We start from the raw sequence: 16770 nt of genomic DNA on the forward strand, positions 1-16770 counted from the left end.
TTTTTGCTTCATCCCCCTGTCCCAGCTGCCAGCAGCACATGAGAAATCAGGGATGCAGGCCGACCTCCTGGAGGAAAAGGCATGCTGCCAGGGAAGTAGATCTCAGGTCTTTAAAGAAGGAAGTGTCACATTACCAGCTGATTAAACAGGTCGGCCAGAGCCTAAAGCATAAAGCATTGAGCCCAAAGCAGTAATCCAATAACTGTCTTGAGAGAAGCTGCTGCAGCCTTTGGGGTGTTCCCAGGTGAGTTCCTGCAGTGTCTACAGCCTCAAAGGAGAGCCCCCTGGGTCTTGCTCGTTCCTCTGGGTTTTGGGTGGAGAAACACAGTTGTTGCATTTTCCAGAAGGGACTGAGGGCAGAACTGGCCACACCACTCAGGGTGTGCTCAGTTTATTAGAAGGCTGACAGCTCTGACTGTGGTACCTTTAGCTCCAGCTGCACAGGCAGCCTAAGAAGCCCATCAAACTGTGGCTGGGTGATGAAATGCTGTTCACATCTCCACACAGGGTTGTGGAACCTGGTGCCAGGAGGGGCCCTGTGCTGCAGCCCCTGTGGAGGATGTGGAGCCCCTGTCTCCTGGGTGCCTGTGCCCATAGGTGTGTGGTGCTGCTGTGTGGAAATGGTCTCCTGGAAGGGCTGTGCCACATCTGTGTGATTGCCTTGAGTATCTCAAAATTTTGGAGTGGCATTGAATATCTGTGTTCAGGCAGCTGAAGCCAGTTTTCAGTCCTGCTGGAAACCAGGTAGGAGTGATTGATGATGCTGATCCCTGGGCTGTCAGTGCTGCCTCTGCCTGCCTGGGGCTGTGCCACCAGGAAGGAAACAGGGAGCAGACATCTCACCTCAGGGATAATTGACAGCAGAGGCCCTGTACAGACACTGCAATTATTTCCTTCATTTTCCTTTTGTCTAATTGTAAGATGTGTGATTGCCACAGGGGGGACCACCTACTGTTTTACTGTGATTTGAGAAAGCCTTTGAACTCCTTTCTTTTGTGCTCTGGTCACCCAAATGTAAAACAGAAGCAATTAAAACATGGGAGAAGTGAAAAGGTCTGGAAGATGGACAGGAAAGGCTGGTCTGAGCATCCTCAGAGGCAGCTGTGCAAAGGGGGTGGAAGAGAGGGAGGACAGGTTTATCTCTGGACTGAAGGGCACTTTTCCCCTGAGATTTGCATCAGGTCTTACACCAGACTTGCAGTTTCTGTGCTGTTTCCAGGCCGAGCAGTTGTGTCTGCAGGACAGATACAAAGGCAAACTCTTCTGGCAGAGCTGTCACTCAGCCACATATCTGAAGCATTTGCTCTGTCTCTGTTGCTACTCACCAGTGCATGAAAATGCCAAAATGAAGAAAGAGCATTTATTCTCTGTGAGCCTGGAAGATAGAAATTATTCCTGGCAAACTGGAGCTGGCAGCGTTCAGAAGGTTGTAGGAGCAAAGTGGTCTGGTAGGACACACTTCTGTTGCCCTTTAAACTTGGTGGACAAACGGCACCAGAAGTTTTCAGCCTCATCTCTCAGCCTTGGAGGGACATTCAGCGTGTCTGGAGGAGCTCACATGGTCAGCACTGCCCCCAGGGCACAAGGAGACCTAACAGGGAGACTAAACTAAGAGAGATGCTCATGAAGTGTGGTTGGGACTCGACATGAGTGAATATAACTGAATGAGGCTTTTGAGGACAAAGGCAAAAAGTGTCTTTAAGGACAGGAAGGTTTGCTACTGATGGAGCTTTTAGACCAGGCTTGGGCAGAAGTGCTGGTGCTCACTGGGTCCCTGTGGGCTGCGTGTATCTGATGGTCAGCTTGATTTAGCATATTTGGATGTCAAAAAAATCACCACTTTCCCCAGGAGCAGCAGCTGAAATATCAGTTTCGGATGGGGAGCTCTGTGGTGTATTTCTGTACTGGGATTCAGAGTGCTCCTGTCACTCCAGGTCGCTGCCCACACCTTGGTCATTTGTCTGAGCATCAGTAAACAAAAGCACAGATGTAGAAGAAAACACATCCTTAACTCACACGGCTGTGACAGCAGACACCTGTGAAATCACAGCCTCTCACCCTCAGATTTTTTTGCAGTGAAATAGCAGCAGCTACTCTTTCTTTTCATGCAATGTCATGAAATGCCACTGACAGTTTCCAGGCTGTGTTGCCCTGGAACTTCCTCCTCTGTCCTCCCACGTCTGCCCTGCAGCACCAGAAGGCACCTTCAAAAGGCCACTTCCTGAGCAAAACTTGTGCACTGGGAGATCAGGGCAGCTGATTATTCCAAAACAGCAGCATTGCAGGTGAGCAGCACAGAGCCACCTGTGCAGGCTCTCTCTGCAATAACCCCAGGTTTCCCCACATCCTTTCTGGTGCTCTCTGTCTGAAAATGAGCTCTTCTTGAAATAACCTGTGTAGAAACTATTGCAGCAATCCCAGAAGAAACGACTAAGTCCAGACATGGAATTTTGACTGCTTCCAGTTAAACACACACAATAGGTCCATTTTACGTCAGCTGGCATTTGTCAAACCTCTCACAGTTTGTTTACCACAGTGTTCTTCTGGGAACCATTAAGATTGGATGTATAACCTGGGGAAAAGGCCACGGGAATCAGATTCAAAATATTTGCATTGCTTACAGCCAAGTTTCACAGCAGAACAAGGGCATTTCCCCGTGTTGGGCGTTTGGAGGTGTTGGTGTAGCTGTGCTGCAGGTGCTGAGCTGGGAATTAAAGACATGGCAAAGACAGAAGCTGGCTGGGACCCTGTGCATATGTTGGTCTGTGCTCCTGAGGCTTAGATTGCTCACAGCCACCCCCTCCCTCCTCACTGCTGCCCAGTTTTACTGTGAAAAATAACAAGAAAGATTGAAGAGATTTGCATTTGTGGTGTTTATAGTACACAGGCAGGTCCTCCTGCTTAACTGTATCATGGCTTAATCCATTCAATTGAGTGAGCAAAGCCTGATTCTGAGTTGATTTACACTGGAGTAATTCCAGCTTAACTACAATATAATCATGGAGCAATCCCAGTTAGTTATAAGAATATTCTTGAGTGCTGGGAGAGAGACAAGGTAAGGTGAAAGGATAAGTCCCCCTGGCAGGTGTTTGGACCTGTGTGAGTGTTGACAGACCTTACTCTGAAATAGGAACATGAGGCTGAAAGAACTTGTGATTGTGTATCTGCACTCCCAGCCTCTCAGCTGGAGCATTGTGGGTTTGTGTCAAAGCAGGAAGTTTGACAAAAAGTGCTGATTAAGACCAGGCTACTCTCCCAGTGCAGACTAAAAATACATTGCATTTGTCATTGTGAACATTTGGACTTATTAATAGCCAATATTAAAAAAGCCCTCTGATTCCATTTGTTACAGTTTCTGATTCAGGCACTGTATGTTCAGGGGATTTGGTTGGTTTTGGAAAATCTCTGCTGTGGGAAAGATTTTTTGCTGATTTTGAAATCATGACAATGTTTTTCTGAAATTTTCTGAAGATATTTCCCTTGTTCAGGTCAATAAATCAGGATCAAATTCTCCCTGTAACACCACAGTATTGAGCAGTGGCTGAGGAGTACTGAGATCCGAACTGGACACAAGTGATGATTCCAGCCTTATATTGGCATGGTCAGGAATTTAGCCACCCCTTATCAGTACATCAAGGACTTGAATAAAACAGAAAGATCGTGTACCAGGTGAATGATTAATACAACAAGGGATACAAGATTTGTGTGCTGGGAAATCTGTAAGAAAAAACGCCCTTAAATTTTTCAACCTGATGCTGGGACAGGACCATTGTGGGACACGAATCTAAAAGGCAGTGTGTGCATCTGGTTCTGAAATAATTATCTTCATACAAGGGCTAGCTTGGTGTGGAATTGAAGGGGCTGTAAACTGCAGCCCTACAGTGTGACACAGCCAAAGAGAGTCACTTCATGTGACACCCTTCCATCCCCTTGCAGTGCAGGGACAGGACACTCCCTGCCACTGTGGCTTTGAGGAGCCTGTTGTGGTGTTAAAGCTGCCATTGCCTGTGTTGTTCCAGGCAGGGAATGTGTTTGAAGGTGAACATCTCCTATCAGTAGTTCCCATGCTAGTGACTGGTTTGTCCTGGTGACTGACAGCTGTGATAATGAGGTTATTGTGATGAGGCAATCAGTGCACAGAAATGTTTTTATGTCTTATGGTCTGGGATCTTTGTGTCCCCAGAGGCTCTGTCTCGAGTCCTGGGCCAGAGCAAAGGGCAGAACATGAAATGACTGTACAAGAAAAAATCCCTGTTGCTTTCTCATCTGCATTAGATGGTTAGTTTGTCATAGCCCCTGTAAAGCTCTTTGCTGTGGTATCAAGACAGAGCTTTCTAAGCATTTCTATGTACTTTTGAAGTGAAAATACCTGGGGAGCAAAGCCCTTAGTCCCTATGGACAACTGGTGGTTCATAGATGCTCCATCTCTGGGTAAATCCCTTTTGCTGCCCACTCTCTCGATGTTCACTGAATTCTGTTGACTTGACTCCAGGTTTTCATGCAGCTGCTTTATCTCACTGTAGTGCTGTGCCCTCTGGAGCATCGAATCTGGGTCTTGGCTTACACAGAACAAAATACTGGGAAAGGGATCTGATGGCTGGGCAAGGGTAGTGTGGAGGAAGAGGCTGTAATTCTGATTGCAAGCTTTGATAAAAAGGTTTTCTATATGTATCTTTTCTCTCTTATTCTCTGTTTTTGTCTCACTGGAGGTGTGGAAGGTTGTTTTCCAAAGCACCATTTGCACCATGTAAAAATCTTGTTTTCTTTCTTTCTTCCCACTGAACTTCTCCTTATTATGCATCTGTGAGTTGCAAAAAAACCCCCAAACTTGCAGTGGCTATCAAGTCCTGTCTCTCAGGGACAAGATTAAAATCCACCTAAATGAAACGTCGTGGAAATCATTGAGTTGTCATTTTCTGGTGCCACAGAAAATTGACTTGCTGTCTCTTCCTGCTGCAGTGCAGAGCTGATGGAAGTACCCGACTTGCTAGATTTCAATATGAATGGAGAAGGGTGATGAATAGGAACCACAAATCACAAAGCCAAAGGAATGTGCTAGGGATGGTCCAGGTTGGAAATTGGATCGTTTTGATGTCTATACTGAGTCGTTAAGGATAGAAATCATGTTTCAGATGATAAGACTGTCCATGTGTGACTTTTAAATTAAAATCTTTATATTTCTTACTGAGATTGGATTTCCCTCTGATAACCAACCATGCCTCTGAAGTGCTTTGTAGGCATTACTTATAGAAAGTAGTGGGGGTTTGCCATCCATATGTTAATATTTTAGTGGTTGCTATTTTTGCTCCATATCCAAGAATGAGAATTCTGTTTCTGGATAGAACTGATGATTGAGCCCATTCCTGTCATTCTGCATGACCCAAAATCCTAAACCCAAAAGTAATCCTGTACCAGGCATATACAAATGAGCAGCAGCTGCAACCTGGACTGAAATGATTTTATTAATATTGGCTACTGAAATGCGCTTACCCTGACAAGGCAGCTCCTCTGCTCGCAACTGGGGCAGTGTCTCTTGGTCAGAAGGAACTGGAAACATCTGGTTCCTCATTTGGTGGAGCAGAGAGCCAGGAGTCTGCCAGAAAGTGAAAGATAAGGGATGCAGCAGCTGAGTGAAGTGCAGAGTCACGGGAACCAGACCAGTTCAAGTCTCACTTGTATCCATGGAGACCCAGGGACTGCAGGGACTGGGATGCTCGGGGCTGTCACCCTGTGCTGTCACCACGCAGCCACAGGTGGCAGAGCAGGATGGAGCTCAGCTGGCAGGGAGCACTGCCAGAGGTCACAGGTCACTGTGGGGCAGCAGAGTCCAGGCAGAGCTGCACCTTAACCTCGTGGAAATGGGTCACCCACAGCAAACAGTTCAGCTCCTGCACTTTGCAACCTTCTCACCCCTCTGTCAAACAATCCCCACTTAGCCTTGGTGGAGAGACCACAGCTGTCAGTGCCAGGGGCTGAGTCAAGGCCACGTTGTTTCCCACGGGTGTGTTTTCCCTGGTGACAGCCAGTTCCTGGTGTTGGTGGCACTGGGCTGGAGGACCAGCTCTGGTTAAGGAGTCCCATCACTAGGTATGTGCTACATGAAGATGGCACTGGGTTGGTAAGACAGAAAAAGTGAATGGCCTCAGCTGCAATTTTCCAAACAAATAAAACTTGGATCTGCAATGTAATTAAATGATCTAAATCACACAGTGTCTGGGGCCTGAGGTGTGTCAGGATTCTCAACCAAAATGCATTTCCCATGGAAGGATTTGGTGTCTTTCAGGAATAACAAATGATAGAGGTTTTTTTTAGCTTGTATGTCCCTCCACTCCCCAGATTTTGTTGTCTTTCCTTACTGTACACCTACCTCATCCATCTCTAAAAACTGGGTCCGGAGACAGGAGCTTATATTGGGCAGACCTGTATGCTGAGCCAGGAGGGCACTTCTGAGGCTTTCTGTGAAAGAGAACATGAAATGAAGCAGAAAATAATGTCTGTATTGCACTAAAAGTCAACATTTTGACAGAGAAATTTTCTTTTGAGATATAAAAGTGTCCATTTTAGGATAGAAGAGGGAGAATCAAACATCCTGCAAGCTGTAGATCCATCATCATATGTTGCATGGTCATGTTATCAGTCTAAACACTGTCCTGGATTTGCAAGTCTCCATAAGCACAGATGTGCTTTAGGCACAGTGGGCTCATTGTCCAAATAAAAATTGAAGGGAGGTCTTAAGTGATGTGATGTTGTATAGATGTTGCTGCTAAAAGCAAATTCTTCCAGCAAGTAAGTGCAGATTGTTTCTGTTATTGATTGCCATGGTCCCTGCTTCATTGAGACCACATGGCCCACTTTGTTTTTGTAGCTGTCTTTTATTAAAACTGACAAAGAAGTATCAGCATTTGAAAAGATGAGTCTTGAGAGTCCCCTGGGCGGTGTTTTCGTGCTGTGAAGTGATACTGGCACATTTGATCCACAGATGCTTTTAACGCAATGATAAAACAAAAGCTCCCCTTCCCAGGGTGGTCTTCTACACTACAAAGCTTTCTATTTTTTATCATGCTTAATGGGCTAGACCCCCAGAAGTGGAGAGAACCTGCAATTTTGCCCACCTTGTACTGTACTCGCAGGATTTGGTCCTGTATTGTGAAGGCAGAGAAGATTTCTGTGTGTATGGTTTTTAAGGTATCCTTTGCTGCTTCATCAAAGGCTCAGGATGTGTTTTACATTCACGTGGGTTACCTGTACTGGTTTTCAGTATTCCTGACACTGGTGGTTGGAAAGCTTTCATCCTTCTCTCTGGTGACCAGCATTTACAGACCCTAATCCTCTCCTGTTCTTGTACCTCATTTTGTAAGAAGCCAGTCAGAGCTCTATTTGAACACACAAACCAGAAGATTTTTGGTTTGGCATTATATTTGACGATATCTAAAAAAATTAGATCTGAGACATTTCCTAACAGAACCTATGATGAGTGGAAATGTTTGACCTCAATCTGTCTGTGCAACAGCTCCTGATCTGTAAAATGGGAATACCATCTTCTCTCATTTTGGAGAGACTTTATGGAGATAAATTAATCGTTGCAGAGCACTCAGATGTCAGAGTGATGAACACCACAGAAAAGCTTGGAGGGAAATAAATAGTTCTGTCTACTGAGCAGTCTGTTAGTAGTAGCCATAAATAAGACATGAAGCTGCACTTTGATCAAGAGACTAAAGCAGATACTGAGTAGCTGCTGATAAACTGAGCACCATCCAGCCTGTGTCCTGAACACATCCAGACCAGTGGGAAGTAGTGTGTGATTGTGCCATTAAAGAGATGTGTTAATGTGAACAAGCCATAGGACCAAAATGTTGCACCCATGAGCTCAGTACAGGCTTTCCCTTGCTTTGGGATGTTCTGTTCTGCAGCCTGGCTGTCAGCATATGTCATGAGAGAAATATTAGCCACTGGTGAGCATGAATTATTCTAGTCCTGGGCAGCTGATTCTTTTTCTTTTCCCTTACTCTGCTAACAAGGTGTTACAGCATAGGGGCTAAAAGCCTAAAAGCATCATGAAAACATGCTCAGAGCTGAGACTACCGAAAGGTCTGTTCTTCAGGCAGCAGCCTGTCTTCTGCAGACCATGCAGAGCAGAATCCAGAGGATTCATATCTGTCAGAGGGGCTGTCAGAACCCCCTGCCCTATCCACAGCTTCAAGCTTACCTGAGTCCTGGCCAGTTGCTTGCTCAGGTAGGCCAGGCAGTAAAACCTGGAGCCATGGAGGAGCAGAGTCAATTTGCACAGCAAAGCCTAAATAGAATAGATTTTGTGTCTGGCATATTTTTGTAATGCTTTTGACAAAGGTGCTTTAATCATGGATTCACAGCTACAATTATGAGGCTCATTCAGAGCTTGATACAAAAAAAAATGTTAATGGTACAGTTGCAGTGATGAGCAAAACATAAACTGCTTTTCAGAGGGGGATGTGGATCCTGTTCCATTATCTAGCCTTTGGACTCACAGTTCTTGACTACTTGTCCCTCATGAGGGATTTTGGAGAGGACCACAGAAAATCTCTCGAAATGCAGCCTCATTAAGCAACTAAAGTGTAACCTACTGATGGCAAAGAGGTTACAAGTAGCTCATCTCTAGAGAGAGCAGTGGGTGAGTCACCCAAAGTGTCTTTGTGCTGTAATTGCATGTCACAAAGTCAGGTCCAACTTCATTACAGGCCCAAGGAATTGATGCTAATGGGCCCTCAGCCAACCCCATCCTGCCTTCAGTGCTCTCGTCTTGCGCAGAGACCTTCTCCTGTGCTGGGTTTGACCCGAGCTGTTTGATCTGCCTGGCTGCCTGCCCTGTTCCTGAGGGCAGGACACAGCCAAGCTCTCTGTTCTCACCGATGTTAAAGGTCACAGGGAGAGCAGACCCCCATGGTCTACTCCATGGTGTGGAGTCTCAAGAGCTGCTTCCTTACTTACTAAAATAAGCCTCTCTGCAGATACTTGGGGTCTTGCTTTTTGGGAGTGGGAGCAGCGGTTGAGCTGAGCCTGCTCCACCCAGAGCAATGTTCCTGTGCAGCTGTGTTTTGGAGTTGACCTCCTTACCCCATCCAGGGATGAACTGATGGGGAGGGCAAGCAAGAAACTGCAGAAATTTCTGGATAGGCTCTACTGGCTGTAAATACAGCCTGCTTCTTCCTCCTCTACAGTCTTCATCTCCCCAGCTCCACACTGTTCCTGTGTTCATCCTATCTCAGCCTTGTCCCAACCTCCCCTTCAAACAAGTCACGGGAACAAACTGTAGTCAGGAGAGAGCTCACTCTGCACTCCCTCTGTCCCCTTTTCCCTACCTCAAAGTCTGTCTTTGCCTGTCCTGATTGTAAGGTCTTTGGGGCAGGGACTCCCTGTGTTTCTGCAGATACTTCTTAGCTTAATTAGGGATCATTCTTGGTTTGTTCTGTCATAATAAAAGGGATTCATAATAATACTGCAGTAATTCACACCAGTCTTACTGCATTTCCTTCAAAGGAAGCACTCCAAAATAAGATGAGATGAAGATCAGACCAGCTGTAATTACAAGTCTGCGATATCTCATTTTAAAGCAGAGCAGTTACAACCAGTAGTAACTTGGCCAGCTATTATTGTAGGGGAAAAACCAATGCAAAAGGTATTTTTACATATGTCTCTGCAAAACAGCCACCAATATTCATCAGAGAGAGCACGATTAAAGGCTTTTGAAGTATGACTGGAGTTGCCAGTTTTCATGAGATAATTAAGATGCAGGTTTGGTATATACATTCCAGTGATCTCATTATCTTCATTATTAATTAGTCTCTGTTCTTCACATTTCAGCTCCAGTTTCTTGTCATTAGGGTGACTTGCCTGTGAGTGATGAGTTAGTGAGATTCAGAAATAAAATTCTGCCTCTGGAGCAGCGGAGGTGGTGCCAGCCTTTGTTCAGAATTGCTCCAGAGAAATTGCGGTGCTTTATACCAGATCAGCAGGTTGTGTTGCCATAAACCCTTTTCAACAACATTCCCTGCCAGTATTTCCTGGCCAGGAGCCTCTGGTTTCAACAGGTACTCTGGGTGCTACTAGAAAGAATAGAATCATGGAATCAGAATGGTTTGGGTTGGAAAGGACCTTAAAGATCATCTCATTCCAATCCGCCTGCCATGCCTCACCCCTCTCACAGGGAAGGAGTCAACAGTGGTTGTTATTGAGGCAGTTATGTGTTCAGAAATCACCATTAAACACCCAAATACGAATATTTTCCCCAGATTTCCTCTGGCATGCTTCTGCAAGCACCTTTTTCCGGATGCATAGCATTGTCTGTGGGATCTGGGGTATCAAGCATCCTTTGGCCAGTGTAGCCATCTCTCTTCTTTCCTGTGGTAATAGAGATAAACGTTACCTCTCCATTACCAGGTAGTTGTCAGCTGTCCCAACTTCAAATCCTGGGCAGGAGTCAAGAGTACAGTACTTTGTAAAAGTAGGCATATGGCAGGTGGGATTTAGGAAGAAACAAGGCAAATAAAGATGGAAGGTGGGTGTGGAGGAACGCCCTTCCGTGTCCAAGGGCCAGCTGTTAGGGCACTAGATGAGCATATCTGCCATTGTAGGGCTTTCCTTTGAAATGCAGCCATTCTGCTGTTGATGGAGTCCCAAAATACTCTGCTCAAGAGGGTCTGGATGTGCAGATCCTATTCATGCAAACTACGCCTGAAGCCTGGGGCATATTTCAGTGTCTGTGGTCATCTGAGCAATTACTAACCTGCACAAATTCCTCAGCTGCCTGAAATCATGACAAGAGAATAGACTCCAACCTCAGATGGGAAAAATTTGGCACGCAACATCTCCTGTGGCGCTGGCTCAGTTGAGCTGCAGCTGCCGGTCAGACCAAGCTGCTGTCCTGGGCAGACATGCAGACACCCTTCCCCTGTACCCTCACTGCTCTTAGGCCTGTGTCACTCCCCAAATTAGCCCTTATTCCTCCAAGAGAAGCCAGTGATGCTCACCTGCCCTTCCCTAGTCATGACAGCATGCTCTGCATTTCCTTTTTGTAGGAAGGAAATCCTAAGTCATATTAAACAGAAAATTGTCACCTTACCATGAAATATGTAAAAATAAGGGGTTTGTCTCATTGGAGATCAAAGACAAGTTATAATAATCTCCACTTAATCAGGCTTAGCTTTAATGGAGTGAGAAACAGACCTGTATTAGAGTTATTACTTAATAAAGATTTTATGTAGTTGTTCCGTAATAAGCAATGATGTCTAAACCTAGTATGTTTTCTAGGACCTTTATGAGAAACGTTTCTCTCAGTGCAAGATTTGTGCCTTCTCAATTATTACTGTGTAATAAGTGACAAAGCCCTGGGTAGCAAACTGAGTAGTACATGCAGCTGGTGTACCACAGGGTTGTGCTTATGTTCCTAATATCTCTGTTATAATAGTAATTTTAACTGTTGCTGCTTTATCTGTTTAATGTTTATTTGCTCATCACAAGCTATTGAAAGTAGAGCTGTGTTGGTTAATGGTTCTCTAAGTGTCAAAAACCATTTCACAATATCCCTAGTACTGCCTGATCCATGTCACAATACAAACAGTTCGGACTTGCATCTTTCAGGAAACCATTACAAAATGTACTGTGTGCAGGTAATTATTTCATTTGTGCTTGTTTATTCTGCAATGAACCCCTGACATACAACTGTCTCTTTCAAATTGAATACTGAAAGGAAAAGCAGAGTTTAGAAGTGTCCTATTTAATAAGCAGTGCAGTTGTCTGTCCTTAGATCTGTCTTGTAAAAATTGCTTTCCTGTTCATTTAGATTCATGAATAGAAGGATGTCTGGGAGGTGGTTTTGATCCTGATCACACCATTCATTATCAGCTTCCCAGGAGAGCTCCCAAAGAGGAAGGGTCTGGAGCTCCAGTGCCACCACAGGGAGCCCACGGTCTGCTGGGTCTCATGTGTGCGGGGCCCTGCCCCAAGCTGAGCCCTGCTGAGTCCCAGTGACCTCCCTGGACACGAGGGGACAGAGTCTGTGCTGGCTGAGGCTGCACTCTGCTTTCATCTGTGGCTGTTACACTAAACCTAAGGCATCCCCCACCCTTCCAATGCTGCTCTGCTCAGCACAGAGGGAATTCTTTTCATTTTCTTTCAATGAACTGCATAAAGGGTCAAGTTCAGTGATTGCTTTAAGCATTGCATATAAGAATTGAGGCTAATGAATTTCTTTCTCTTCTCCCACTTTTTGAACAGCAATATTTCACACTTAGGAGTGGCTGGCTGTGATGAGAACAAGGGCAGGCTCAGGCAATACCTGGGACATGCCATGTTAAGCTGGTAGATGGGTTTGTGTGGTGGGCTTGTGTCTGCCTGCTTTGGTCTGTTTTCTGAGAATTTCCTTATCCCCTGCTTCAAGTAACTCTTGGGCCTCTCTGGAAAATGCCCTGTCTTTGGACACTATAAAATCCAAAAGATTTGAGGAGTATAAAGTACTTCAATGATCTTTCAGTGATTTACATTTACAGCATCTCTAACTCTGTGTATGAGCTCTCTTACTGAAGAACACCGCAAAGAGCTTTGCCTCTTTTGAAATACCTGAAGATAACTTTAAAAACAGGTTTTGGAAAGTAGCTGGATCCAAAGGCAGAGTAACGACTGGGTGCTCTTTCCAAGTTTTCAGTACCATTAAGGTTGGGAGGGAGGTGCTTGTCTGCATGTGTGACACAGCAGTGAAAACTGTCACAGTCAGTAAGGGCAGGGTTTGGCTCCGGGACAAGAGTTTTATGGAAATAATACCCCCTTCTGCCTTGGAGTCCTCTGCTGCAAAGCAACAGAAACAGATTTTCCTTCTTTATTGTTTTACTTTATTAGCACAGACAGGACAGTAAACAGAGTTCTTACGAGGTGTTGCAAAAAAGGAAGTTACACAACTTCTAAGAAGTGAAGTGAATGTAAAATAACGAAGTCAGTGTGACTGTTCTCAGCCTTCTTGTTTTGCTTCTCTTTATCTTGTAACTAAAGGGATTAAAATCAAGGACAAAACAGACATCACTTCCTAACAGGATCTGTTGTGCTTTGTAGCACACTGAGGGTGCTTTACACTGGCACCAGCATCTCTGGAAGGCCGTACACATGTTTTATCATCGCTCTGTTGTAGGAATGAGGGTACACCAGGCATCTGAAGTCACCCCCAGTGAACCCTGGGGTCCCCAGAGACTGTCCCTGCCTGGAGACCTGACAGCACTTGGTGGCCTTGTCTGCCAGTGCAGCTCCTTCACTTCCCAGGCATCAGAAAACTGAAATTGGTTCATAAAAAGTCCTCTGTTGTCATCTCAGAGCTGTTCCTGCAGACTTACCATCCACAGGAAAGTTGTCCATGACCCCAGGGTGGGAAAGCTGGTGGGGGCACTGCCCAGGGTGAGGTGATGCTTTACTTGCTCTCACCCAGATCTGCTCTGTGATCTCACCACTTCCTGCTTCCCACAGACAACAGGTCTCTGCCCACCATAGGCTTGAGAATTGATATACACACATAGAATCACAGAATGGTTTGGGTTGGAAAGGTTAATGATAATCTACTTCAGCCCCCCTGCTGTGGGCAGGGACACCTTCCACTAGACCAGGTTGCTCCAAGTCCTGTCCAACCTGGCCTTGAACAATTGTAGGGAAGAGGCAGCCACAGCTTCCCTGGGCAACCTGTGCCATGAGCACACATAAAATTATATAAAAGCATATAAATTGCACATAAATATATAACTAACATATATTTTATAAATATATTTGTATGTAAATATTATGTATCATATAAAATTATATAATATAGAGAGAATTGGGTTTTAAGCCATATTTGATTCCTCAGGAACCCCAAGCAGCTTTGTCTCTCACAGCAATTAGCGATAATTTTAATTACGGATAATCCTGAGCAACACCGAATTATTTTTGAGCAAACCCGAATACAACTAAACGCACCAGCGCGGTCGGTCGCGCATCACTCTCACCCCCCCGAGCACAACACCAGACCGCAAACAACCCGTGGGACGGGCACCGACGGACGGACGGACGGACCCCGCGCTCTGATGTCCCGGGTCCGCGGGTACCAAACGCCTCTGAGCGGACCCTCCGCGTCGCTTGGCAACGGCGGGGCGGGGATGCTCCAAGTGTTGCCCGCCCCGCGGGGCCGCCCCGCCGCCCCCCGCACTCCGCCCGCCCTCTCTGCGGGGCGGGGACGGGGCGTGGGCACCGCACCGACATCCCGGCGCCGCGCCAGGTACGGGCAGCTCGGCAGGAGGAGGAGGCGGAGGCAGGAGCCGGCGGGTGTCTCCGTGCGGGGTGAGGAGGAAGTTCGCGGCGGTGTTTTCGGGGGGTTTCCACGTCGCAGCCTCGCCGCGGGGTCCCGCTCGCCCCTCCGGGGCTGCGGCGTGAGGAAAGGGGGGCTCGTGCTGGAAGGGGGGGTCCGTGAGGCCGCTCCAGCCGATGGAGAGCGGGGGAAAAAGCGGCTCTAAGCTTTTTGCTGCGGTATCTGCGTTTCCGTGAAATGCAGGAAATTGCAGGTAGAGCGAGAAAATCCTGCTGGGTTTTTTTTCTTGTTTGCTAAAGGAGGGGTTTTTCGCTCCGGAGTTGTGTGTGCTGGAAGATTGGGCTCGCTGTGGAATTGAGCAGGTCCAGGGGATACTGTTATATTGGAAAATGCAAACCCATGCGTGGCTGTCAGCAGCCTTGTGGGGTGAAATTGGGCTCTGGGGAGACAAAAAGGTGTCTTCGTGCATAGCTGAGCCTCTTATAGCACTCAGCTCTATCACCTGCAGATGCCCAAATATCTGGGATTTAAACCTTTAAAAGGGGAAGGGGAGAAAAAACTACTTTCTGAGGATGAACACAAGCAAGGGGCTTGTTCTCTAATTACTTTCAGTGGCACTGGCTGTGTGTTTGGATTGCCATTACTTATTGTTGAATGTTTGTAATACCCAGTTGTGGTTCTGAATGCATTTGCTGGCTCTGGGATGCTGGTGACATAGGCAGGAAAAAATGATTTGCGGTTGGTGTGCGGCTGTCAGGACAGTCTGTGCTGGAGCTACAGATGCTGCCTGTGGCCCTGGTGTGGGACCCGTGTTGCCCTGATGCCTCTGATGGGCCTGTGTTAGATGTGTTGGCGGCACAAGAAAGCAGCTCCCAGCAGATCCTCCTCTGGAGCCTTCAGCACTGGGAGTGGAGATGTGAACAGTTCCTGGCCTGGAGAGAAGGGCAGTTGTGCTTTCCTGTTAGGCAGGAGTGATCTGTGACAGAGATCCAGGGACAGGCAAACGCCGTTCTTGCTCTGTGTGTTGTGCTGCTGCTGATTTTGGAGTGCAGTTCAATGTTGTTGCTTTGGTAGTAGCAGTATCTTCATTGCTTCTGGCAGATTTGTAAGGTTGGTGGCTTTGGGGACACAGGTAGCTATTTATTCTCATGTTAGTTTGCTGATTTATCAACTTAGGTTAAGAGGAGGCACAGATAAGAAAAACTTCTGAAATGGGTTCAGAATAGGCTCCCTGAATGTGGACTCCCTGGTACCTGTATCCAGGCCTTTATACCAGCATAATTTGTGATTCATTGGCTCCCTTTTGATATGCTGTCATAACTGCTCCTGTTGAAAATAGTCTTAACTCCATTCAGATGACATGCTGAATGTGGGGTTACTCCAGTGACTGACTGGATTGCTCTTTCCTAACTGTAAGTGATTTTTCTCCCTGTGAACCCTCTGCTTTTTGGGGAGGTGGGGAATAACATGGAGTCACCACCAGATACATGTAGTAGTGGGGAATATTATTCATGCAACTGAGTACAAAAGGAGAGACTGGAATTTTTACTGGCTGTTTGGCAACATCTGCCCAAACTGAGAGGAGTTTGAGCTGTACCCAGCACTAAATGTGGCAGCCTTCAAGCAGTTTTAAAGACTCTTTTAATGGGCTTCTTTTAACTTTGTTGTTTGAAGAATTACTGCACACAGCAGCAAGTCGCCCAGAAGCCACCTGATGTGCAGATGTTTCTCAGCTGTGGTTGCCTTGTCAGGGCTCTTACCACCAAGGTGGTTGGGGAATCTTTGCCATGTGCAAAGCTTGCAAAACCAAACACTTCCCATGCCAAAATACCAGAGGGAATGGAATCACTTTGCTCCATTTATTGATTAACCAGGGCTATTGCATGTGCTGAGTGTAGCTTCGTCTTAACTTTCAGGTTTTGAATAGTGTCCTAGTGAAATATTTTAAGTGGTCATGAAACTAATTCGGGGTTCTGCAGCATTAACCATTATCCAAACATTAATATTCTCAAATGCTCACCATGTTTGGGTAGCTGACTCCTTAAATTCTGAATTGCAGCATCATAGTGTCACTCCCTTTGTTCTTTCTTTAGTCATGTAGGTTGATTGCTACACTGAACATTAGGTTCTGTAAGTTCCCCCTGACAACGTAAAATAGTGTTTGGGGCATTGTGTTGCAGCAAATACCACTGCTTAGTAGTAGGGGCTCTGCATAAGGCTTTGCTTTGAATTGTGTTTTCAGTGTGCAGACTAATTCTGTTATAAATTATTTCTACTTGGTCCCCATCTGTTTTGTCTGTGCAGGTTCAAGGGTAGAAATCTCTCCTGCCTATGTGTATTTTACTGTATAAGCAAAAAAACACAGCTTGTTGATTGAGCCAAGGTTTATCATCAGTGGATTCTTAATTCATGTTTGTCATATATCCAGCTCAGTGATGTGCTTGGCAGCCCTTCTGCAATTAACACATTCACTTCAC

The 16770-nt window shown here is 46.0% G+C and overlaps 1 protein-coding gene across 6 annotated transcripts in view; it reads left to right on the plus strand.

Moving 5' to 3' along the window:
- RAB11FIP4 (RAB11 family interacting protein 4) overlaps positions 1-16770 on the plus strand; it is a 106869-nt gene that overhangs the window by 67085 nt on the left and 23014 nt on the right. The window contains exon 1 of one of the 6 annotated variants that reach the window (XM_071574010.1): positions 14245-14325. The exons of 3 other annotated variants lie outside the window; for them this stretch is intronic. The gene's annotated coding sequence lies outside the window, so the exon portion shown is untranslated. Of the gene's footprint in view, positions 1-14244; positions 14326-14488; positions 14547-16770 lie in introns of those variants that run through there. 2 more of the 6 variants (XM_071574012.1, XM_071574011.1) reach the window with 2 other exon arrangements.

Source organism: Pithys albifrons, chromosome 19 (assembly GCF_047495875.1).
Source record: "Pithys albifrons albifrons isolate INPA30051 chromosome 19, PitAlb_v1, whole genome shotgun sequence".
NCBI lineage: Eukaryota > Metazoa > Chordata > Aves > Passeriformes > Thamnophilidae > Pithys > Pithys albifrons.